Consider the following 25,313-nt stretch of genomic DNA (forward strand, 5'->3'; position numbering starts at 1 on the left):
TCACAAAAAAAAAACCTGGTGTGAGACCATTTCACATTTCCATTTAAGCTTTGGACCATGCTTACACAAATTTTGAAGAATGACATTATAGATGTGTCAAGAAAAGGATGCGGTGATTAGGTGACACGATCTGGCCAGACAAGAAAACACCATTTGCTTTGTTCAGGCCACCCCTTTCAATATGCACCCCTCAAATGAGTTAATTACATGACTGTCATTGTGTTTGTCACACCACTGATTAGTCCTTAAAAATATATTTTTACATTCTGTGAAATGACTTGTCTTTTTTTTTTAAGTAATCACCATTCATATAGATGCCTATCAATCCAGCTACAATATGTCCTGCAAGTGCATGGCTTGTAAATGGCTTGCTTTCGGTGTAAATAATGCTAGAATTGTTGTTAATTGCATTTAAAGGGTCATGTAAAGGTTGCATAAATAGTAATTTGCTTTTCTGCGTATTACACTGTACATTTTGAAATACATACCATGACAAATGTAGATTCATAAATAACAAAAAAGCATCTGCTAAATGGGAATATACCTGCCCCTCCCCCATTTCACTGCATACTGGTCCACAGTATTCATTTATGCCCCCATCATTATCTTCCCTCCTTCATCGTCCCTTTCTATATTTCCATCCCTCTATCCTTTTCCTTTCATCCTCATATTTCCATCGGCATCTCTCCAGTCTCATTCCTCAGCAACATCATCCCTCTGTTATCATCCCTCCAAAATCCCTTTTTCCTTCCTTCTCTTTAATGAAAACAGAACACACCAGGAATAACAGACACAGCATTCTGTGTCTATTGTAACCTTTTTTTTGTATAATTACAAACTGCTGAGGGAGTGTGTTTGACAGCATCACCTTGAAGAACAGGATCAACACTTCAGACTGCAGTTCACCGATTAGACACGCAACTGGTTTTAATTAGATTTTCTCGGTCTGATTGTCTCTATCACTCTCTCCATATCCGTGTTCCCTGTCTCAAACTCTTATATTTTTCTCTGTATCTTATCCATCTCTCTCTATCTTTTCTGTCTGTTCCTCCATTTCCCCATTTCCCATTTCCTCTCTAGGGCTTTTTCAATCCATTTCTTGATGAATTCCTCTCTCCCCACAGTAGCATTGACCAGCCATCAGATAGATTCAGACCGTGTGCAGGAGACGTTTATAAACCTGCTGATGGTCAGACACATGCACCCAACCTACCAGTAAATGAATCACCATGCTAGATAGCCCTCAGTGCTAGCACAAACAAGCTGAACACATCAACATGAACACTTAATCACACACTTGCTAGACGAAAAGAGGGAAAAAAGAGAGGAGATGAGAGAAGAGGAGATGCAATTAGATGAGAACAGCAGTGCGATTACAAGAGAGAGGATCTCATAGCCACATTAGCTGTCTTTCATCTCTGAGAAAATGCAGAGCTAATCATTAGTCTCTTACCGGTGTTTTTTTCTTTCTTTTCCTCTCGGTCTTCTCTCTTTGACTGTAACAGAGTCCCCTGTTGTATGCCTCCTTGCCCTCCTACTGGGCAGCAGAGACTGGCCAGATCACATCAGACTCCACCAGAAGTGTGCATGTATGTGTGCATGTATGTAAAGCAACGGGATCAAAAGATCAGACCCCTGTGCAGAGGTGGCTTCACTCGTCTGTTTTCCTTCACTCTCCCAGGTCACGCCAGCCAACGCCACAGCTCACACAGATACACGCAGGCAGTGGAAGGCTCACAGACACACACACAGCAGATGTGTTGCACTCAAGCTCGCAGTTCCCGAGTCATGGATCAGAGAAGGCGACGGGGGAGGTGCACGGTTTGTGGCAGCTTCTACATCTCTGGATGCAGTCGGTGCACTCTGAATCTCAGTCTCTCTCCGTCGCTCAGGTGATGGTTTGCCTCCTACCTTCTCTTCTCTATCCAGGCTGCCTCTGTAAACAAGCCTGTCTGTCCTGTGTCAGTTTGTTGACAAGCCTGTCTGTCTATGCTCTCTGCCTGTCTTCGTGCCTGGCTGTGAGAGCTCAGTTCCCTCTTTGTGAGGGAACGCTGTTCCCTAGCTCTGCTCTCTAATGCTAAATCAGAATGAGTGAGCAACAAAGCAGAAGGAGAGAGTGAGAGTCAAGGGGAGGGAGTAGAGTGAGCAGTAGAGAGACTGTGCAGTGAAATTGAAAAGCAGAAAAATGAGTGTCAGAGAAAAAGCAAGCGGGGGAAGGAGGGCAGGAAAGTCAAAGAGAAGGAGAGAGAGAAGAGAAAGGTTGAATTCATTTCTGCTCCATCTATAGGCATGTATCAGTTTCAGCTTCATGTGTAGGTGTGTGTGAGCAAAATCATTGAATGTGGTAGTGCGTTTGTGTGAGTCTAAACTACTCTTTGAAACACCTGTTTAAGATTCGGTGTTATAATGTTTCTCATCTCTTTCATACAATCACATAATTGGCATTCATACATACATACACACAAACTAAAGAAGGGGGAGAAGAAACACCCTTCTCTTCATGCAGTATCAGGTTGTGAGGAAATGTCAACTGCCTGGGAACCCTCAGACATTATAGGCTATGGCACTCCTGAGAGACCAATATATCTCTGTGGAGGAGAGGCCCGCAGTGGAGAAAAAAAGAAAAACAGACAGAGCAGGGCTTGGCCTGATGACTGTGTCTACTACATGGTAATTGTGCTGGTAACAACAAATAACTATTAAGGCGGCTTGGTTTACCACTCACCATTTTCATTTGTTGTGATTCTTAAGTAATATTTCAAGAGGGGGAGGGAGAGAAAAAGGGAGAGGAAAGGATGGATGGAGGAAGGGATGTATATAGAAGAGCAGGGAGGTAGGTAGAGACTTAAGAATTCAGTCAAATAGGAAACAGTGAGGAGAAAGACAAGATAAATGAAACAGAAAAAGAAAAGAAAGAAAAAGGGAGAGAAAGTGAGACACAGGCATAATGCTCATGTTCTCCAACCTGATAAAAGAGGTGGAGCATTTACAGAGCAGCAGAGGAATACTAAACAGCCCCCTACTCTTTCTTCAGCAGTATATATATATCTCTCTCTTTTTCCATGTTCCTTGCTCCTTTTCCTTATTATTATTAATTTTTTGTCATTTCAATTCCTTACCTCTCTCTTTCTTACGTTCTCTATGTGTTTCTCAAACCTCTGTCCTCTAGAAAGGAAAGGGAGGCTGGAGGAAGATGGAAAAAGGAGAAAAAAGAGGGGTAGAGGAGGTGGGACAGAGAAGGGAGGATAGAGTCAGATTGGAAGAGAGGTGGTAAAAGAAAGAAGGGGAAGAGAGGAGCAAGGAAGAAAGGAGGAATAGAGAATTGCATTCGGAGGGAGAACTGTTGTCGGGGTGATCCTTGACTGAGAGAATTGTTGACAGTGTCATTGTTGGGTGTCAGATATGTGTCATATGTGTTTTTGTCTGTGATTCTTTTGGGTGAGGTTTGTGTTTCATTTCTGCGAGTGATATGTGTGATGCATACAATACATGACTGTGTGTGTGTGTAGTGTGTGTCTGATTTTTCAGTCATTACCAGGCTGGTGAAAGGAAGTGTGCCCTTGAATCCATGTTTTGATGGCTGCAGACTATTCCGGCCACAGAATAAAAACCCTGCAGATGCTCCTAGAAATAGACTAACAACCCATCAGACTTTCTTGACAGCAGACTCTACAGGCTTTAGACTCTTCTGACAACAGACTCTGCAGAATCATCTTGCTCCAAAACAGTCTGACTACTGGCTGCATACTCTCCTGACTGTTAAATAACAATACTGCAGGATGTTCAGGACACAGAATAACAACCCTGCAGTCTCTCCTGGCTGCATACTCCATGCAGAGTCCTAATTTACTGGCTAGGATTCATTGTTGGGATGTGGCTGCAGTGCTTTATTATCCATAAAAATAGCAAACATTAGCCACTTAAAAATATCTCAGGGACATACTCTACTACAGTGTACTTTTATGAATCCATTACATATTACATGTCCTTGATAGGTATTTGTGGCTGTTACATTACATTGACATTTATGCATTTAGCAGATGCTTTTATCCAAAGCGACTTCCAAGAGAGAGCTTTACAAAAGAGCATAGGTCACTGATCATAACAACGAGGTAGTCCCAAACATTGCAAGCAGCCAAAACATGAAGCATACATTGTGAAAAAACAAAACAGGTGCCAAAGGGAAGACCCATAAGAGCATGCAGTTATACAAGTTACAAATGAAAACAACATGAACCACAAAAAGTGCAGGACTGTACCTGTAGAACAGGGGTGTCGAACTCCGGTCCTCGAGGGCCGCTGTCCTGCATGTTTTAGATGTTTCCCTGATCCAGCTCACCTGATTCGAATGAATGGTCGTTATAACAACCCTTTTAATTGAATCAGGTGTGTTGGAGCAGGGAAACATCTAAAACATGCAGGACAGCGGCCCTCGAGGACCGGAGTTCGACACCCCTGCTGTAGAAGAACAATCAACAGTAAAATATTTCACAGCGAGTACAAGACTTAACTTCGTTATAACTAACCTACAAGAGCAACAAGTCACTCAATAAGAGTCATTTTGATCCTGGAGGAAACAGGTCCAGCCAAGCATTCCTAAGGCTGCAGGAGAGACTTGATGTAGTCGGTGTTATGTCCCCGGCCTAATCCGGGCCGGGATTTCTGTTTTACCCATGTGCAGCTCCAGGTTTCATGCCATACTCCATTCCTCCTGTGTAATTGACACACCTGCAACCCATCCCCTCATCAGCACCACAGTATTTCAACCCCGGTTTACCTGTCACTCATCGCCAGTGCAACGCTTCGTCCAGAAGGTAGTATCGGCTCCTAGTATATGGTACTATATCTAGTCCATCCTAATACCTTGTTTTCTCTCTGCCTGCTACAGACCACATCCTCCGGTTCATCAGCCTGCCTGCCACACCTGCGTGCCCCACCGGATCTCCTTCGATCTCCTTCACCTCAGTTTCAATAAAACAGTAAGTTCGACCTTCAGTGGAGTCGTGCATTTGGGTCTACACCCCAGTAGCCAGTTGGTCCAACATAACAGTCGGGTGCAGTCCCGTTCACTGCTCGGAAGGTCAGTCCCAGGGTCTTGAATCTGATACGGGCGTTGATGGGTAGCCAGTTGAGAGAGATGAGGAGCGGGGTAATATGGGAGTGTCTGGGTAGATTGAAGACCAGGCGGGCCGCTGCGTTCTGAATCCTCTGAAGAGGGCGGGTTGCACATGCGAGCAGCAGTAGTCCAACTTGGAGAGGACCAGTGCTTGGACTAGCAGCTGGGTGGGGTGCTCAGACAGGTATCTCCTGATCTTCCAGATGTTGTAGAGGGTGAATCTACAACACCAGGGGCCTCATGTATAAACGTTGCGTTCGCACTAAAAGCTTGCGTACGATGGTTTTCACGCACACTTTGTGATGTATAAAGATTTACTTGACGTGAGAATGTGCAGGCCTTCAAGGAAACTTTTGAGCAGACGTGAGAATGTGCGGACCGTCCGCAAAGTCTTGTCTGGCTCTGTAACATGGCGAATTATAACTGAAAAGTGCCAAAACTCACCAAACATTACAAAATAAAGTTTCTACTACGTTTATGACGTTGACTATTCAAAAAACATACAAATAAAAGTTTGATCATTACTGTAATGTGGATGATCACATCAAAACCCAAAACGGGAAATGCTATATAGCCTTCTGTTTAATCCGTCACCACTTAATAACTTCTGTTAAACTTGAGGGTGTCAAACGAACGACAAAATCACTCTGGAAATGCATGTCACGCGAACCCTAAAGCTGCCATGCTGTTACAATGCGCCACCTGTTTCTTGATTTAAAGTTTAACATCGCACCATTTGTTCTTAATTTCTGCCATGGTCCGGTTCACTGAACCCACAGCATTTATGGCCCTATAATAATAATAATAATAATGATTTTATTTGTAATGTTCTTTCATAAAATCTACAGTGCTACAGGTTGAAAACAAGGGTGCAATTTGTGACAGTTTTCCACTCCGCCGACTCTTTTGTCGCTAATACATGATGACAGGCTGACAAACAGGACACATTTTCTCGCCTCCACCTCTGTTGTCAGAACCTCGATCTCAGTCACCGTATTTCTTTGGATAAACGCCACGGCGTTTAACGTTCATATTTGGTGCAGCGTTTATTCGAGGGCTGCATTTATTCGAAGAATCACGGTAATTCAGACAAAGAAATGACCTCAGGAGCGGATTTATAGTCAATCTGCATATTCATTTATGGGAAGAGGCAAGGCGGGGTCAGTGGCTCGTTCACGTGCGGTCAATCTCACGTTGATTGTGATTTATAAAGGAAAGGTGCGCAGGACCTGGCGTACGACCGGTTTTATACATGTGAATATTTCTGTGCGTAGGTACTGTTTGAGTTTTGGCCGTACGCCATCTTCTGGTATGAAAGCTGCGCAATCCTTTATACATGAGGCCCCGGGAGACTGCAGCAATGTGGGCCGTGAGGGAGAGCTTGTCATCCATGGTAACCCCAAGGTTCCTGGCAGAGGATGAAGGGGTCACCATCGTAGATCCCAGGGTGATTGACAGATCGTGGGAGATGGAGGGTTTAGCCGGGATGATGAGAAGTTCTGTTTTGGCGAGGGACTGCTGAAGGTGGTGCTCGGTCATCCAGGCGGACATGTCTGTGAGGCAGGCCTCAATCCTAGCTGAGATCCCCGGATCAGTGGGGGGGAACGACAGGTACAGCTGAGGGTCGTCAGCGTAGCAGTGGTAGGAGAAGCCATGGGAGGTGATGATTGGTCCAAGTGAGGTGGTGTACAGAGAGAAGAGGAGGGGGCCAAGGACGGAGCCCTGTGGGACACCAGTGGAGAGCTGGCGAGGGCCTGACAGTTTGCCTCCCCAGGAGACCTGGTAGGATCTTCCCGACAGATAGGATGAGATCCACTGGAGTGCAGTGCCAGTGATGCCCATCTCAGAAAGTTTGGAGAGCAGGATCTGGTGGTTAACCGTATCAAACACTGCAGAAAGGTCCAGCAGAATGATGACAGATGAACTGGAAGCCGCTCTGGCAGACTGGAGGGCAGTGGTGACTGAAAGAAGGGCAGTCTCTGTGGAGTGGCCAGTCTTGAAGCCCGATTGGTTGGGGTCAAGCAGGTTGTTCTGAGAGAGAAAGTTAGACAGTTGGTTAGATACAGCATGTTCAATTGTTTTTGAAAAGAAGGGTAGCAGTGATACCGGTCTGTAGTTCTGGAGGACGGCAGGGTTTTTTGAGTAGAGGGGTAACTCTGGCCTGTTTGAAGGCAGAGGGAAAGGTGCCAGAGGTAAGAGAGGAGTTTAGGACATGGAGAAAAGTTAGAAAAGTAAAAAATTTAACTGTTATCCTGTATAAGAATGATTCTGTGTTCAGTATTCCTTGTGTGCAAGGAGCGGCTACCCATGAATTAACTCAAAGCTTATGTAAACATACCGGGCCCTTATCTTAACCTGGGGCGAAGGGTGAGCATTTGTTGCAGACTGAGAGGATGTTTGGGGGGGTTGAGCTTTTGACACCTGAACCAGAGATTCAAGCTTAGACGGGACAGAGAGCGCACACACGCACTCAAACATGCACGCATGTGCAGAGCCTTGAACTTAGCTGAACTGATTATGATGAAACAAAGAAATACAAGACAAAGACTTTACTGCTTTAATTTACTTTTGATGTGCGAAATAAATGGAATCAAGTTCATTAAATCCACGTCTCCTGGACTCTTTTTAAATCACGCGTCAAGATACAATCACTGGAACTCCAAGAAGTGGTCAAACAAATTTGCAAGATTTCACCACTACAAACAGTCAAGAGTGGTTTCTGGTTAAATAGGTAGCTAGCACAACATGCAAGCAGACAAACTTTGTGGCACAATGGCGTGTGATGTTTTTGTCTCCATGTGGGCTGGCCGCAAGCAAAAAAGCTTCTTAACTTGGTCACCGACTGACTGTGCAATGCTTGATAGATTAATATTTCTGATACTTGTAACCTACCTGGTTAAATTTTATTTTATTTATGTTAAATATTGTATATTTACGTTTTCTATATTAATGGTTTTATTTTGAAAAACTGAAGTTTATTTTGACGGATAACATGAAGTAGTATGCAGAAACGCAAATAACTTCACCTTGCTCATTGAAAAACTATGCTGAGATGATCAATTGAAGGCGAGCCTCCCAGTTGAATTCTGAGCTTCTACCACCCATTCAACGGATCCTGTGGTAGGATTGTGTCAGTCCCACTGAGCGACACCAACGAGAGCCTGCTGTGGATACATTCACTGACTTTTGACAATTTCCCATGACTTACTGACTTGAACATTGATCGACGTTGCAAAGCAACACTTTCCGGAAAAAACATTTTCTAAAAGAACAGTTTATTTTATTACTTAATTGGGCCCATAGTTTGTATTGTGCACTATTGTAATATGTCTCAAAGTAAAGTTTACATTCAATTACAATTTTGTGTCCATCTGGTTATTGCTATACTCTCAGCTCCTACGAACCTAGAGGTCCAGACGTGTACATACCTTGAAGTGGGTTACATACTGGTAAAAGAAAAAAGGTTAAACATGCTATGTTGTGCACTCCTCATTACTTGCATAATATGTCTGCCTTCTGAAACAATTTTACCATCTACTCTCCTAGACATTTCTTAAATCTACTCTATCAAACATTTAGTGTCTTACTCTTATTGAAAACACAAGATTATGTCTGTGTCTGCCTGTTTAACGCTCAAACTAAAGGAGCCTGGTGAGGCATGAGAGGAGTGAATGAAGCAGCATTATGTAGAAGGGCCCGAGGCATATAGAGGCAAAGATGCAGAGAGAAAGAGGCATTTGGGTGCACGTAATGTAAGGGTAATTATCCATGAGGAAGGCTGTTAGTGTTGTCTTTGATGCTGGCAGAGGACTAACAGATGGTAATTCCTTCATGCTGCGGCATTCCAAGGAAACCGCTGGATTACTGATGCACTTGGACAAATATGCAAGTACCGACACTGAAGGACTGAAAATCTTTGTGTCTAATCCAATATGTAATGATGGTAATCAATGACACAAATATGTGTTCTAGAAAGAGTGGTCTGGAGTCGCAGAGGTCCGATAATATCAGCTTTAATGCAGCAGTTGGAAATCAACAAGTACAGAGCTCTGGGGTTGTCTATGTTTCCCTACCCGCAACAGAGTTTGGGCTGGTTCACGAAGTCCAACTGGCTATCTGTCCCTGCCCCAGCATATATTATACAGTGCAATTGAAACAGAAATATCAAAAAAGGGTTGAGCTTGTTCTCTCATGTATCAGGGAGTTTGTTCTTCCCCACGCATCCCTTCTGCTCGGGTGCTCTCTCAGCCTGGATTCAAGGTTGCTTCTGAAATGGAGAGATAACAACACAAAATACAGCCTGTTTCCCACACCCTATGTGAGACACAATGTTTTAAGCCTGAGCACACTTCTAAGTTCATAAGATATACATTTAATAAGCACAAAACATAACTTTAATACATGTATCCTGTATAAAGTCTTACGAGCATTGTTCCCGTTGCCAAATAGTGCACAGTGCCCGTGATGCATTTGGTGATTAAGTTGCCACAAATATGAATAACTGGAATTATAGATAGTGCCATGCCCATGATACAGCTAATGATTATAGCACTAGAATTATACTGTAATGTATTATAAATTATTTAACACACAAGCACACGCATACTCACACAGTCTTAAGATTCACAGATATGAACACTTTCTACAAGGAGTCTCCTTATCTCTCCTTAATTGGGGGATTGAACACATGAGGACACTCTGGTCTTTACAGTAATAAGTCAATGGACCAGAGCAATCTACCGGACAGTGTGGTCACACACACATACACAGAAACATTATAATGAGCAGGAACATGTATCATCCAAGTCAAATTCAAATTTAATTCTGTTTGATTTTGTCTGTTTTTCTCTACCTCTCCTTCTCTGAGGGATAAAACACTAGAGCCTTGTCAGGAATCTTCAGGGCTTGTTCGAATTATGAATGGCCAGGCAATAAAAGTAAAATAAGCACTGACTCGTTTAAAATACAAATTAAGTTCTGGCTGCACCAGCACAACCTCCAACTGTACCTCCATAATGATGCATTGGTTGTTTTTTACATTAAACATAGTCAGAAAATATTGCGTGATCTTTCTCTTTTTTTGGTGGGGGGAGGGGGGCAGAGAATGGAACTCATGAGACAGTTGGGTATGGAGTGATTTCGTTCTGAAATCAATTGTATGTATGAGCCAGTGTCGGAATGGCCATCGGGAGAATCGGGAGATTTCCCGAATGGCCGGTCAAACTAACGGCCGCAACGGCACTATGCAAAAAATAAACAGCCTCATACACTAACTTTTAGGACGGCCTGAATACCAAGCAACTGTTTAACTGGAGCGATCCAAAATCCAAAGGGTGTGGGGATCCCCCAAGTGTAAACTTGAACGGTGCACTTGTCCGTCCGGTTTACAGATCGCGATTTGTCAGTGTATTGCTTGTTTTTTGGCCAGTAGAGGTCCTCATGCCCAGCTTGCTCAGTCCTGATTTTGTTATTAGGCTCACCTGGGACCGCGCACTTTATGAAGTACACTGCAATACAGTGCCCTGCAAAACAGTGCACTTACATATTCAGTGCACTCTGTCGCTGATAAGTGCTGTCTCAAATGGAACACTGCTACGTTAAACACTTGGTGGAAGTGACGGACGCAAATCTGCTCGCCACACCCGCAAAACCTGCCAAAATGAACGTGCTTCTCCACTTAAGTGGAAAAAGCTGCCGAAAGGGCTCCTCCTTTTCCGCTACGTAGCCAAGATGGCGCCCGTTTAGGGCGAGTAGTGTCCATCGTTGTACACTGTTTTTTTGGAGCGTTTGCAGTGTGCCATCCTGGTACTTTCAGTGCACTGAATTATTCTGGTTTGTGAGTGAAGCGCCCTAAGCACTGAAAGTCAGTGCTCGAAGTGCACAAGTGCACGGTAGTAGACACAGCCTCAGTCTAATGCCACCTTGCTTGATGTTTGAGTTTGCTGATGCCGGTTGCCTGTGCTGTTGTAAGTGTTTTGCTACCTTTTTGTCATACTTTTGCCGAGCCGATTAAAAAACCCCTTCAGCCTCCAGTTCCGAGTGCGTCTCGCTTTTGGGTTCAGCCTCCACTCGTGGTTCCAGATCCGAATTGAGTTCCGGTGTTGTATCACCCGATGCATGACTCTCTGGATTGGCACCCCCTCGCGGGAGCGCGCGCGATTCAAAGAGTGAAGGATTTCGTCTTGATATCGCATCCAAAAGAAGGGGAGACAGAAGTCTCACATTATACCGTCTTTGTTGTTGAATTCAAGAGAAGGATGTCTGTTATCTGTGTAAATATCAGATGCTATTTTCAACACAAAATCCTTAAAATTCGTCATTCAAACGGTATAGTAACGAACGCGAACCAACATTCTTGCTCCACGACATCGCATTCTGAGGAAATATACCCCAGTATGATCATGATTATTGCTAAACACAATGTATTTTGTGTAGCAGGTTCAAAGTATTTCACATGGCATGGCTCTTCATACTAATGTAGCCTATAGGTTCAAAGGCATGCGATTTTAATGCAGTTAGCCTGTGCGTAGGGTGGGTTACTCAGACAGGTCGAAAACAACAGCCTTCTGATCAAGAATAGGCTATCAGCTGTCCTGAAAAGGGACCAAAGGTTCACATGCCTAGCCTACAAAAGACAAGTACTAAAAACAATATATCAACCATGTATCAACATCAAAAGAACCATCAAATCCTTTCTTAAGATAGGAAATATTCTTATTGTTTAAGTGAAATAAATGAAAAAATAATACATAATAATCCCTCACCTCCCATGGACTATTCTGTTTTCAGACCTGTCCACCCTACACATGTATTGGTATTCAATTTATGCTATTAAATGTACATAATGCTGACGTAGAAGGATAGAAACGTATGCGGGGGGAGAGCATTTCATGGCAGGTTTTCCATTAGATGTAAGTGGAATGCACCCCCTGCTAACCCTGACTAGGAAAGTGTTACATGCCTGAAACTTACTGTGCTTACTCATACTAGTGCCCTCAGTGTACAGTAAGAATCATTTGATGCTGGGATATACAGAACTGCCTTGACATAAAGAAGTACTTTGTGAACACTTTGTATGTATGTAACACTTTGTATGTATGTAACACTTTCCTAGTCAGGGTTAGCAGGGGGTGCATTAAGCCTGTCGTGAGATGCACCCCCCCTCTATTGTCTGTTCTGTATATCCCAACATCAAATGATTCTTACTGTACACTGAGGGCACTAGTATGAGTAACCACAGTAAGTTTCAGGCATGTGACACTTTCCTAGTCAGGGTTAGCGGGGGGTGCATTTCGTGACAAGAAGGAATACAACAAGCCTGTCGTGAGATGCACCCCCCCTCTATTGTCTGTTCTGTATATCCCAGCATCAAATGATTCTTACTGTTCACTGAGGGCACTAGTATGAGTAACCACAGTAAGTTTCAGGCATGTGACACTTTCCTAGTCAGGGTTAGCGGGGGTGCATTTCGTGACAAGAAGGAATACAACAAGCCTGTCGTGAGATGCACCCCCCCTCTATTGTCTGTTATGTATATCCCAGCATCAAATGATTCTTACTGTACACTGAGGGCACTAGTATGAGTCACCACAGTAAGTTTCAGGCATGTGACACTTTCCTAGTCAGGGTTAGCGGGGGGGTGCATTTCGTGACAAGAACAAATACAACAAGCCTGTCGTGAGATGCACCCCCCCTCTATTGTCTGTTCTGTATATCCCAGCATCAAATGATTCTTACTGTACACTGAGGGCACTAGTATGAGTAAGCACAGTAAGTTTCAGGCATGTAACACTTTCCTAGTCAGGGTTAGCAGGGGGTGCGTTAAGCCTGTCGTGAAATGCACCCCCCCTCTATTGTCTGCTCTGTATATCCCAGCATCAAATGATTCTTAGTGTACACTGAGGGCACTAGTATGAGTAACCACAGTAAGTTTCAGGCATGTGACACTTTCCTGGTCAGGGTTAGCGGGGGGTGCATTTCGTGACAAGAAGGAATACAACAAGCCTGTCGTGAGATGCACCCCCCCTCTATTGTCTGTTCTGTATATCCCAGCATCAAATGATTCTTACTGTACACTGAGGGCACTAGTATGAATAAGCACAGTAAGTTTCAGGCATGTAACACTTTCGTAGTCAGGGTTAGCAGGGGGTGCATTAAGCCTGTCGTGAAATGCACCCTGCCTCTATTGTCTGTTCTGTATATCCCGGCATCAAATGATTCTTACTGTACACTGAGGGCACTAGTATGAGTAACCACAGTAAGTTTCAGGCATGTCACAGTCCTAGTCAGGGTTAGCAGGGGGTGCATTGCACTTACATCTAATGGAAAACCTGCCATGAAATGCTCTCCCCCCGCATACGTTTCTATCCTTCTACGCCAGCATTATGTACATTTAATAGCATAAATTGAATACCAATACATGTGTAGGGTGGACAGGTCTGAAAACAGAATAGTCCATGGTAGGTGAGGAATTATTATGTTTTATTTTTTCATTTATTTCATTGACTTAAACAATAAGAATAATATTTCCTATCTTAAAAAAGGATTTGATGGTTCTTTTGATGTTGATACATGGTTGATACATTTTTTTTAGTACTTGTCTTTTGTAGGCTAGGCATGTGAACCTTTGGTCCCTTTTCAGGACAGCTGATAGCCAATTCTGGATCAGAAGGCTGTTGTTTTCGACCTGTCTGAGTAACCCACCCTACGCACAGGCTAACTGCATTAAAATCGCATGCCTTTGAACCTATACATTAGTATGAAGAGCCATGCCATGTGAAATACTTTGAACCTGCTACACAAAATGTATTTTACTGGGGTATATTTCCTCAGAATGCGATGTCGTGGAGCAAGAATGTTGGTTCGCGTTTGTTACTCTACCGTTTGAATGACGAATTTTAAGGATTTTGTGTTGAAAATAGCATCTGATATTTACACAGATAACAGACATCCTTCTGTTGAATTCAACAACAAAGACGGTATAATGTGAGACTTCTGTCTCCCCTTCTTTTAGATGCGATATCAAGACGAACTCCTTCACTCTTTGAATCGCGCGCGCTCCCGCGAGGGGGTGCCAATCAGAGAGTCATGCATCGGGTGGTACAACACCGGTTCTGACAGCGATTGGCCAAAAGTCTATTGTTTTCGTACGGCCAATTCGTTGGAGTGGGTTGGGGCAATGAGAATGCGTGCAGTGTTTTAAAAGTCGTTTGCAACCGAGACATGTTTAGCTATTGCTAAAAACATTGTTGTTTATTTTGGAAAAGAAAGGGAGAAAAGGTTGGCGCGGGAAAAGCAAGAGACAAAAAACAACGGGCACTCCAAGCAAATGCTGCAAAATGTAAAAACATTGAACAAATGTTTAGACTGCCAAAAGCCAAGCTAAGTGAGGAAGAGAGTCTGCAGCCCAAAGATGCGGCAGTAACAGAGGCGTAAGGTGCAAGCAACTGTATTTTAGACATTTAGAAAATTCAAAATCATATTGTTTTCATTTTTCTAGCCAATATATAGGCTGTATATTTTAAATTAAGGAAAAGAAATGGCCAAGCGATAAAGGCCCTCATCTAAATATGCACAACTTGTTTTTTGGCTTTGAATAATAAATGTGCTATGTGGATCAAATGCAATTGTATTTGTTCTGTGTATTAAAGCAGCCACAGGTGACACAGGGCAAGAGATGGAGACTGCTGTGGTGACAGGGTCCAGTGGAGAGACTTTGACAGGTGCAGCAATGCAACTGTACACAATGGACTAGGCCTATATGTTAACAGGGTTATTATATGGAAATCAGTTTGTTGAATTGATTTTCATTATTGACTATAGTTAACTGATTATTGTTGTTTTGTGACATCAAAAAGCAGATGCAGAAACAGAGAAGTTAGGAAAAAGAAAGTAAGAGAGAAAATGGAGGCAGGGTCAAGGATCAAGATAGATATGATTATCTCAAATGCCCTCAATCTAAAGACCTAGAGATGTTTTTCAATTTTCATCCAGATCTAATTTTGTTAACAATCTTTGATAGCATTGCATTATACTTTATCATTATATAGCCTATTGTTATTAAGCAACTGTACACGGGTCGTGGGCCGGTCTGCGTTTCAAAGTCCCGGGCATTTTGGTCCCAGTCCAACCCTGATTAGAGCTATAGATAAGTAGCTGTCAAACTTCGAGGGCCTTTTGTACTAACGCTTTTGCGCCCACTTCAGGCGTATTTGTTTCGCAATTTCCACGTAAAAGCATGGCGAGGTATGTACAAACATGGCGCACTGACGGAAAAGCGCAGACTGCCTGTCGCGGGAACTGAAAATTGCAAATTGCGCTTTTCCGAGTCATGCATATGCATTCACGGGAGGGTCAAGGGGTAAGTGGGAGTTCCCATAAAGAGATTGGAGGAGATGCGTAAAGTGTGCCTAATTAGGTATGCCGCGGTATGTACAGAAACTGCCCGTGAAAGCGTGCTTCCATTTTGCGGTGAAAATTATCCGCCTTTTAAAAGCAGGCGTAAACCAGGATGCGGGTTTACTCGCCTATGCTCCCTTGTGAAATGGCAGCAGTAATCCGAGCCAAACGGCGACATAGGCAAAGGAGACGAGCTGAAAGGATTTTTGCCACAAGGATCATACTTTTTGAGTTGAGTGAACACGAAATAATTACGCGTTACAGATTAAGCAGCCATGCAATATTACAGTTACTGGAACAAATCAAAGATGACATCGAATCTTCGACTCAGCGTTCACATTCCATTCCAGCAGTTGTTAAACTCCTTGCTACATTACAATTTATGGCATTAGGATAATTTCAATCAGTCATAGCATCAGCAGTGTGAATATCGCAGTCTGCGCTCAGCCATATCATAGCACAAGTACTCAACGCTTTGCTACAGCGCACTAGTGAATACATACCTTTCCCCACCCCTAATGCCGAAATAACACGCATCAAGCAGGACTTTTTTGACACCGCCAACTTTCCGAACGTCATAGGAACCATTGATTGCACCCACATACCAGCTGTCCCCCCGTCACTCCAGGAATACGTTTACAGAATCAGAAAACATACATATTCCATGAATGTGCAAGTTGTATGTGACGCAAACATGGTGATCACAAACGTTGTGGCCAAATTCCCTGGGTCTGTCCATGACAGCTTCATATTCTGCAATAGTGCCATCTACCAAAGATTGTGCAACCAGGCTTTTGGAGAGACGTGGCTACTTGTCAAGCATTGTTTTTTTTGTTTGGTATGGGGATGTTTCACATGCAGTAAACCTAACATCTATTTATCTAGCCATCTGCAGTATTTGCACACATTATCAAACACCCCATGCATTAATACCACACGTTAATTTATCTTCAATATCTTTTAATTCTGTTCTATATTTTACTGCAGGTGATGGTGGGTATGCCCAACAACCATGGCTAATGACCCCATTACACAACCCAACAACAGCAGCTCAGAGAAATTACAACCGGGCACACATTCAGACGAGGGGGGTGAAAAACCGGATGCGCTGCTTGGATCGTACAGGTGGAGCCGTTCTCTACACACCAGAAAAGGTGTGCAAAATCATCGTCGCTTGTTGCATTGTGCACAATATCACCATTTGCCATGGCATGCCCCTGGACGTTCCAGAGTACCTGGAGGAGCCACCAGAAGAATTGGATGCATTCGGTGGGGTACACCCACAACATGAGATGGCTGAAGGCAAACGTCTGCAAGAAGATGTTGTCCAGAGATACAGTGCCCTCCAAAAGTATTGGAACAGTGAGGCCAATTCCTTTATTTTTGCTGTAGACTGAAAACATTTGGGCTTGACATCAAACGATGAATGTGAAACCAGAGATCAACGTTTCAGCTTTTATTTCCAGGTATTTACATCAGGATCTGATGCACAAATTAGAAAATATCACCTTTTTGTTCGAACCCACCCATTTGTCACGTGAGCAAAAGTATTGGAACATATGACTGACAGGTGTGTTTTGTTGCCCAGGTGTGTCCTATTACATACATTATTCAATCAATAAATACCACTGAATGTCTACACTCAGGTTCAGATTGGGTAAGATAGGTTTTGTCTATGCAGACTGTATTCAGAGGTGAAAACAACATGAAAACCGGAGCGCTGTCTTTGGGTGAAAAACAAGCAATTGTGAGTCTTAGAGAAGATGGAAAATCAATCAGAGCCATTGCAGAAACATTGGCCATAGCCAGTACAACCATTTGGAATGTCCTGAAGAAGAAGAAAACTACTGGTGTACTAAGTAACAGACGTCGAACAGGTAGACCAAGGAAAACATCAGCAGTTGATGACAGAAACATTGTGAGAGCTGTAAAGAAAGACCCTAAAACAACTGTTAGTGAGATCAGCAACAACCTCCAGATGGCAGGAGTGAAGGTATCACTATCTACTGTTCGCAGAAGACTTCATGAACAAAAGTACAAGGGCTACACCAGAAGATGCAAACCACTCATTAGCAAGAAGAATAGGAAGGCCAGGCTGGAATTTGCCAAAAAGTACAGAGATGAACCTCAAAAATTCTGGGACAAAGTTTTATGGACTGATGAGACAAAGATTAACTTTTACCAAAGTTTGGAGAAAGAAAGGAACTGCTCATGATCCCAAACACACAAGCTCATCTGTGAAACACGGTGGAGGTAATGTCATGGCTTGGGCTTGCATGGCTTCTTCTGGGACGGGCTCATTAATCTTCATTGAGGATGTAACACATGATGGCAGCAGCAAAATGAACTCGGAAGTCTACAGAAACATTTTGTCTGCCAATTTAAGGAAAGATGCAACCAAACTGATTGGCAGAGCCTTCATCATGCAGCAAGATAACGACCCAAAACACACTGCCAAAACAACAAAGGAGTTCATCAGGGGCAAGAAATGGAAGGTATTAGACTGGCCAAGTCAATCTCCAGACTTAAACCCTATAGAGCATGCATTTTACCTGCTTAAGAGGAGACTGAAGGGAGGAACCCCACAAAACAAACAACAACTGAAAGAGGCTGCAGTGAAAGCCTGGGAAAGCATCAAAAAGGAAGAATGCAAAAGTTTGGTGACGTCAATGGGTCACAGACTTGCTGCAGTTATTGAAAGCAAAGGATTTGCAACTAAATATTAAGTCTTATTCACTTAAATATGTTTTAAGTATATCTGTTCCAATACTTTTGATCACATGACAAATGGGTGGATTCAAACAAAATGTGATATTTTCTTAGTTGTGCATCAGATCCTGATGTAAATACCTGGAAATAAAAGCTGAAACGTTGATCTCTGGTCTCACGTTCATTATTTGATGTCAAGCCCAAATGTTTTCAGTCTACAGCAAAAATAAAGGAATTCGCCTCACTGTTCCAATACTTTTGGAGGGCACTGTATTTCACCTAATGTGAAATAATGCCTTGTTGAAATTAGTTGCACAACCCACTGAACCATGTAAAAATGAAAATTGAGGATAAAAATCTTACAAATAACCCATACAAATAATTGCGTTTTTCAAATTTCTGTATTTATTATCTCCTTTTAGTAGCTGCTTTATCTGTATCTGTTTGTTCAGACTTTATTTTTATTTTTATCAGACAACATGTCGGTACAGTTGATGGCACAGGGCAGGGTGGTGCAGGTTGAGATGGCACAGGGCTGGGTGGTGCAGGTTGAGATGGCACAGGGCTGGGTGGTGCAGGTTGAGATGGCACAGGGCAGGGTGGTGGAGGTTGAGAGGGCACAGGGCAGGGTGGTGCAGGGTTGGAGGTTACGGTCATGGCTGCAATGATTGCTTTGAGGCAGTTGTTAGTCTCCGCTGCTGGCAACATAACTTTGTGACAGCTCGCGTCATCCCATTTACTGCAACCACAAGATATTTTACTTGTCGACTGTCGCGCCTCACATACCTGATGTCCATGCCCATCTGCTGCACATCTAACAAAATATTTTGTAGAACCTGTTTGGCCCCTTTGCTCAGTCAAGAGCATTTTATCCAGGTCATCCCCCGTGTTATTCTTAAGTGCGGGTTAACCTCGAGACGAGGTTTCACAGGATACCGCAGTAGCACCAACATTTGAAGATGTGCTTGCTAAAGGGGAAAAATGAAATGTATGCCTATAGATATCAATCAAAAATATAAACACAGTCCATCTTAAGCAGACTTACCTTCATTTTCTAATGTGGTCTCAGCAGTATCAATGCCTTCCACGCCTTCCAACTGTTCAGCAGCCAGGGTCTGCTGTACAACTTCTTCAAACGTGGTCAATTAATGTACTTCGGGGGGACCTGCACCAGTTGTCCTAGCCTGTGACCTGTTAAAAGCTACTTTTTCTTTAGTTCAATGTTTAATATCCTGCCACCTCTTTTTCACATCTTCTACCTCAGTGGTTCTCAACCTTTTTTCATTGATGTACCCCTTGTGAAATATTTTTCCAGCCAAGTATCCCCTAACCAGTGCATTCTTTATTGAAAAAAAAAAATGTAGGCCCTAATACACAGCACTATGCCATTGTAACGGATGTGTTCAGGGCATGAACAGGCACAACTCATGGATGGGTTTTTAGATTTATTTGCTCCTGCAGAAGACAATGAAACAACAAATTGCCATCTTATTTTCTCTCTCTTTGCACCTCAGCTTCCCTCAAGCAATACAAAATGTAGTGTTCATTCAACATTACATCACATATTCAATGCACACTACTAGCCAAGAGCTATTCAAATTTGACCAGAAAACATTTAGCAAATTAATGATAACATCACGAAAAACTATATCCAGAGGAGATAACAGTGCCACCTAGAGCAGGGGTTCCCAAACATTTCAGCCAACGGCCCCTAAAATAATGGTGCCAGTGACTTGCGACCCGCGCATCCACGGAGGTGGTTTATGTATGTGTGGGAGTAAAAATAGGCCCTTTGATCCAGACCCGCCCACCCGAACCGGCCCCCGTATACGCCACCACAGCTGCCCTGCCCAGCTAATACATGCACATTCTGAGTTAGATGTGATGCTGTAACGGATAGGAGGTTTAACTGATCCCTGAGGCACACAACCAACACGGTGAAATAATTTACAAAAATATCCCTTTATTGATACAGTTCTAAAAAACAGAAGACTTAAGGTCATAAGCAAATCGCCGCCCCGCACCTGGTGCCAAAAGCTAATGTTAGCAAATCACAGCAATTCACATCAAATTCACAGCAAAACCCACAGCAATTTCACTGCAAAACCCACAACACTGCAAACATTATAGTGCACCATAAATGTATGCCGCAAAACGGCGATAGGCTCCTAACCCCCAGTCCCTCAGGGAAGTAGCAGAAGATCCAGATTAATACAAAAGTAATTAAAAATAGACTACTCATGGGAGGAATTGTCCAGCTATGTCAGCAGTCCAGGCACCACTCACAACCCAGCTGATGACCCGGGGCTCCAATGCAACGCAGCCGCACCGCAGCTCCACCGAAATTGTCCCTTCACAGCGGCGGCGTACGTTTCCCAGAGAACTGTGGAGGAAGAACAATGAATCAGGACCCGTACTGGCAGCGAAGTTAAACCACCAGGCTGTCTCACGGCAATGTAGTACAGGCAAGAGTAATTTCCCTTCCCTTTGCTGCCGGAATAGAGGGCGTTGTATGTCCCCTGGCGGTGCTCACGACACCAGCGCTCCCCAGCGTTTCCTTGACGCCGTTTCGCTGAGTGTGCCGTACTGGTCCTTCTGCTCAATCGTAACGGTTGCTGTCGTTCCACTCTGTGGAGGTTCGTAGTTGAGTCCTTTCCGGGCGCCTACCAACAACCAGCCACCCTCGTTGAATGCCGTCCTCCGCATTTAATTCCTTGAGTCACCAATCACGTTGGTCTCATTAGAGAACATTTGGCACACCTGTTGTGGAACGCTACAAACCATACACCATTCTAAAATACTCACTTACAATTGTTCAACCCTGCCCCCTACCAACAGCCAATATTTACATGTCACAATCACAAAACGCCCAAACATTGTCGGCCCCGTTACAATGCTAGTTTGGAAGATCAATAGTTAATGCGAGCACGCGTAGCGTGCAATCAAAACAAAAATTTGCCTTTATCTGAGCGCAACATATTTTTTGAGCTTTGTGTAAAATAAACAAAGCAGTTTTTCAATTGGTAAAACTTTGTGCGTAGCAACCATAGAGTTAATATAACTAGAGTAAGCTACTTTTGTCTTCCAAGATGGCGTCCCCATTAATTTCTATGAAAAGTGCTCAGTGGCGCAGTGAGGCAAGCGAGAGCGCGAGACTGGGCGCGGCCATATTTCCACTTCCATGTCTTCCGGTCTAGCTTTAAACAGTGGCAACTTGCAACTAGCTGTACACGTCATACTTTGCGACAACCAGTCACGAGCATAGATTTATATGGTTCCGAGCGTGTGAGCTAAGGCAGAATCTATGGGCAGAAAGTCCGATAAGAATCAAAGACATGATGCAAACTTAACGGAAATGTATTCTGTCACTGTATAGTATTCCTTCTACTTGTTTTGTAGAAATAGGCTATAGGGCTAAATATTGGGCTATTCTGGATGGAACTCATCATATGTTGCTTTTTTCTTCGTGATATGAGTATGATTTCCAATGCATTGTATCGGATGAAATAAACTGTTAACATGAACAGATAAGCTTCTTTTAAAAAACATTACTGTACTGTACCAGCAGTAGCTATCTCAGATGGAATCGCGATTCAAATAGTACCATCTGCTAACTGAAAATATGCCCCCAAAAACGTAAATAAGCTTGACATTTATTTAGGGGGAAATCCCTCATTCATAAAAATGTCAGTGGTAGCGATCATTGTCAGTAACAAGGCAGAATGCGATAAGCCCTGTGTGGAAAAGCTGCCCCGGTAGATGGTACTACATACTAGACTGTTCGTCTTGGTACTGTCGCGATTGCGTTGGTTGAATTCGATTTAACATTACTTCCCTTGTACGGTCTAGGCTGAAATGAATTATTTTCATGAACAGATTGACAAGGTTTAGGCTGTAGCAATGGAGTTCAGGTTAGTAGTGACTAGTCAGATAGTTTCACCTATTGAAAGACTTTGTATTTAAGTAAGGTTAGTGGCAAATATGTGCCGCCGTTTAACTTCCTACTAGTACTGTAAACAGCTGTGGAGATGTTTTTGTTAGCTACTAGACTAGGCTACAGCAATGCAGTGAGCTACACTGGTTTGAAACCACAGGTAATGATAATTTCACCCACAAATCGTTTACTTATAATCTAATGTCATAATAAATCCTACAACGAAAATGTATTTGTGAGGAATGTTTATTTTAACGATTGAAAACAGATGCATCATAGACCGCTGTAGTATGTGTTGCCCGGGCAACAGAGGCTAATGTCATGATGCTAATGCTTCAGTGAAATAGTAGACTACTGTTTCCGAAAGTAGATGTACTTCCTTAATGATATTAGCTTGTATTGTACAATACACATTACAATTGTGTGTCATAACACGAACTAAAATGAGCAAGTAGTTATCACCCAGGCCTCTTTGCTTGTGGCATTTCTGCAGCTGCCTTGCAGTAAAGCAGTTAGCCTAGCCGTCTCCCAGAAGTTAACGAGCTGCTAAACTAATGTTCTAGTAGAGATAGTCACGCGAGTTTTCGTGACGTTGGTGACGTTAGTGGCGTCAGTGACTGTGGCTAGCAAGTTAGCCACCGTTAGCTTCACTTTTCGCCACAAAAACGTAATTTCTACTTAAACCGTGCAACGGAACGTAAATCCCAATACAAGCAACTCAATCGCGACCAAGACAAACATTTTGACACAGGCATTGTGTATGTAGTCCAAATATTGACAAAGTTTTAGGGGGGCAAAAAGAAGATTAATAATAATAATAATATATATGTGAGATAACAATGGTTGTGCTTGCCGGAGGCAAAGCACACCCAATAACATTGTGTACGGTTGACAAACAGTAAATATAATTTTACAGTATGTTTGACAAGAAGATTTGCTAGCTAACCAGCCATGTCACTATCCCAAACTCAATATCAACATTTTCACGATCAAAGTATCGGCCATACTAGTACTACAGTACGGCCGCAGCCTGTGGAGCGAGTTGAATAGCAAATGGATGTGAGATGACCGCATCAAAGTTGACATTTTCTCCAAACTGTAATTATAATTTGACAGTATGTTTAACGACAAGACTAGCCAGCTATCGAGCCATGTCATTGTCCCCAAATAAAATCAAGATTTTTAAGAAGAAAATAATTGGCCATGTGTAGAGTTGCCGCTACTGCTGTCGTGTCGGCCGCAGCCCATCTGAAGTAGATTGACTAGCGAGGTGAATAGAGAATGGGATGTGAGATGAGCGGTTACATGACACTGACACAGTACATTCTGAAAAGAAACATTTTTCAAATACGTTATAATAAATATTGAAGTCACTCATTGTTGTAAATACATGTTAGCTTGTTAGAGTCTTGCAAAATGGTAAATGGAGGCTTTGACTCGTCCCCGTTGTTGTGGTTACTTATTTGTATCAACGCGAATGTTTCATCGCGGAGTGATTTATTATTGGAGTGAAAAGTCAGAGTGGGTTGTTGTGGGATAATTCAACTCATGGAACGTCTCTCGTCCAATCAGAAACAGCTATTTAAGTCGAAAAAAAACAATTGTTTTATAAATGTCTTTAAAAAACTATTAATTACACCCTTACAAGTTTTGACAAGTGTATCTCCCTTACGTTCCACATGCGCGAGCAAGAAGTGTTGCCAGATGCAGGATCATTATCCTCCAAACACGATCATTTTGAGCCTTTGGTAGCTACGATACTTCGGCATTTCCAATCTGGCAACACTGAGCACCTTACCACCTCCACTAGTTGCATTGTTTACAACAGCACATTACATCTGCAGCCATGCCGAAACCTAGATGTGTCTTTATTTTCTTATTTTAATATGTGGCTATATAAATAATGTATTATTTGTTGATTATTGCTTTAATATATGGACAAGCCACATGAACAACCACTGAAAGCCACAGAAGCACTGGACTAAATGGCACAAATAAGATTAGTTTACATTAGTATTTTGCAATTTTGTTAAGGTATACAAAAATGATTATACAGCTATGTCATTTGTGTCATTTCATTTGTGACATTTATGCATTCACATGGTCATGGTGCATAGATCGTGAGTTTTAAATATTTCCGACGCTCCCAACAAAGTTAAATTTCCGAAACTGAACCTAGCCAGCTTTAGTTGCATGGCTTCCGTTACCTAGCAACCTAGCGTTGCTTGTTTGGTCTACATGTGTGTGGAATGAATCATGGGTAACGTAGTGCGAAGTCGAGTTAGTTTAGGTTAGTCTACATACAAACATTTTACGGGCACTGAGCAACTACATGGTGCAAGCATTCGTTTTAGACAACGTCAGTCCTTAAGAGAAGGAAAGCATTTGGTAACGTTTTAGCTAGACCTCCGATAATATGAACGTGTTCACCGTTCAATTCATTATTTGTCATAGGTTTCTTTTGAACGCGTTCATGCACAACACTGCATAGCAACGGTCAAATATGAGAAAATGGTTCACCGCAGAACGTTGGGAAGCCCCACTCAAGTGAATAGAGCATTCTAAAGTATTATGAACAGCCGTGTAATAAGACATAATAAAGTTTAGCCATAGCTGTGGCATTGAAGACAGTACTGTAGCCTACTACTACACACTGCCAGTGGGCGAGCCGAGTCTGTGACTCAGAGGCTAACGTCAAAACAAGAGGCGGTCTCACAAATTCCAAGTTTTACACAAATAACAAAAATATGCTGACCCGCTGGCTGTCTTCACAATCACCATATCTTTGAAACACTGCTCTCCATTTGCATGTAGAATTGACCCTGGGAATTGGTACAAAATTAAGAAAATACTCACCAGACGCAGATCGACAGTTGACTGAGTGTCAACACTGTTGACACTTGTTGCTGCCCTAATCGTCAATGGAGGCTGACAGGCTCTCACTTAGCAAACAAATCAACGTTTTTACAGCAACCTATATTAAAATCTCTCCACCTGGCTGTTTTCACAATAGTCATATCGTCGTAACATTTCCCTCTTTATGTTTTTTCGTGTAAAATTGAACTATAAAATTAGCTACAAAAAATACTACTATGACGTTTTCTAGCATGGCTGCCGCCTGAAAGACTAGGCGGTCTCACGGGCGACCTAAACTCG

At 42.8% G+C, this 25,313-nt stretch overlaps 1 protein-coding gene across 1 annotated transcript in view; it reads right to left on the reverse strand.

Moving 5' to 3' along the window:
- The window catches only part of frmpd3 (FERM and PDZ domain containing 3), a 272,066-nt gene extending 270,383 nt beyond the window's left edge, over positions 1-1,683 (reverse strand). The window contains exon 1 of the mRNA XM_047017778.1: positions 1,454-1,683. The gene's annotated coding sequence lies outside the window, so the exon portion shown is untranslated. The remainder of the gene's footprint in view (positions 1-1,453) is intronic.
- Positions 1,684-25,313: the final 23,630 nt, after the last annotated feature.

This window comes from Hypomesus transpacificus, unplaced genomic scaffold (assembly GCF_021917145.1).
Source record: "Hypomesus transpacificus isolate Combined female unplaced genomic scaffold, fHypTra1 scaffold_64, whole genome shotgun sequence".
NCBI classification, from domain to species: domain Eukaryota; kingdom Metazoa; phylum Chordata; class Actinopteri; order Osmeriformes; family Osmeridae; genus Hypomesus; species Hypomesus transpacificus.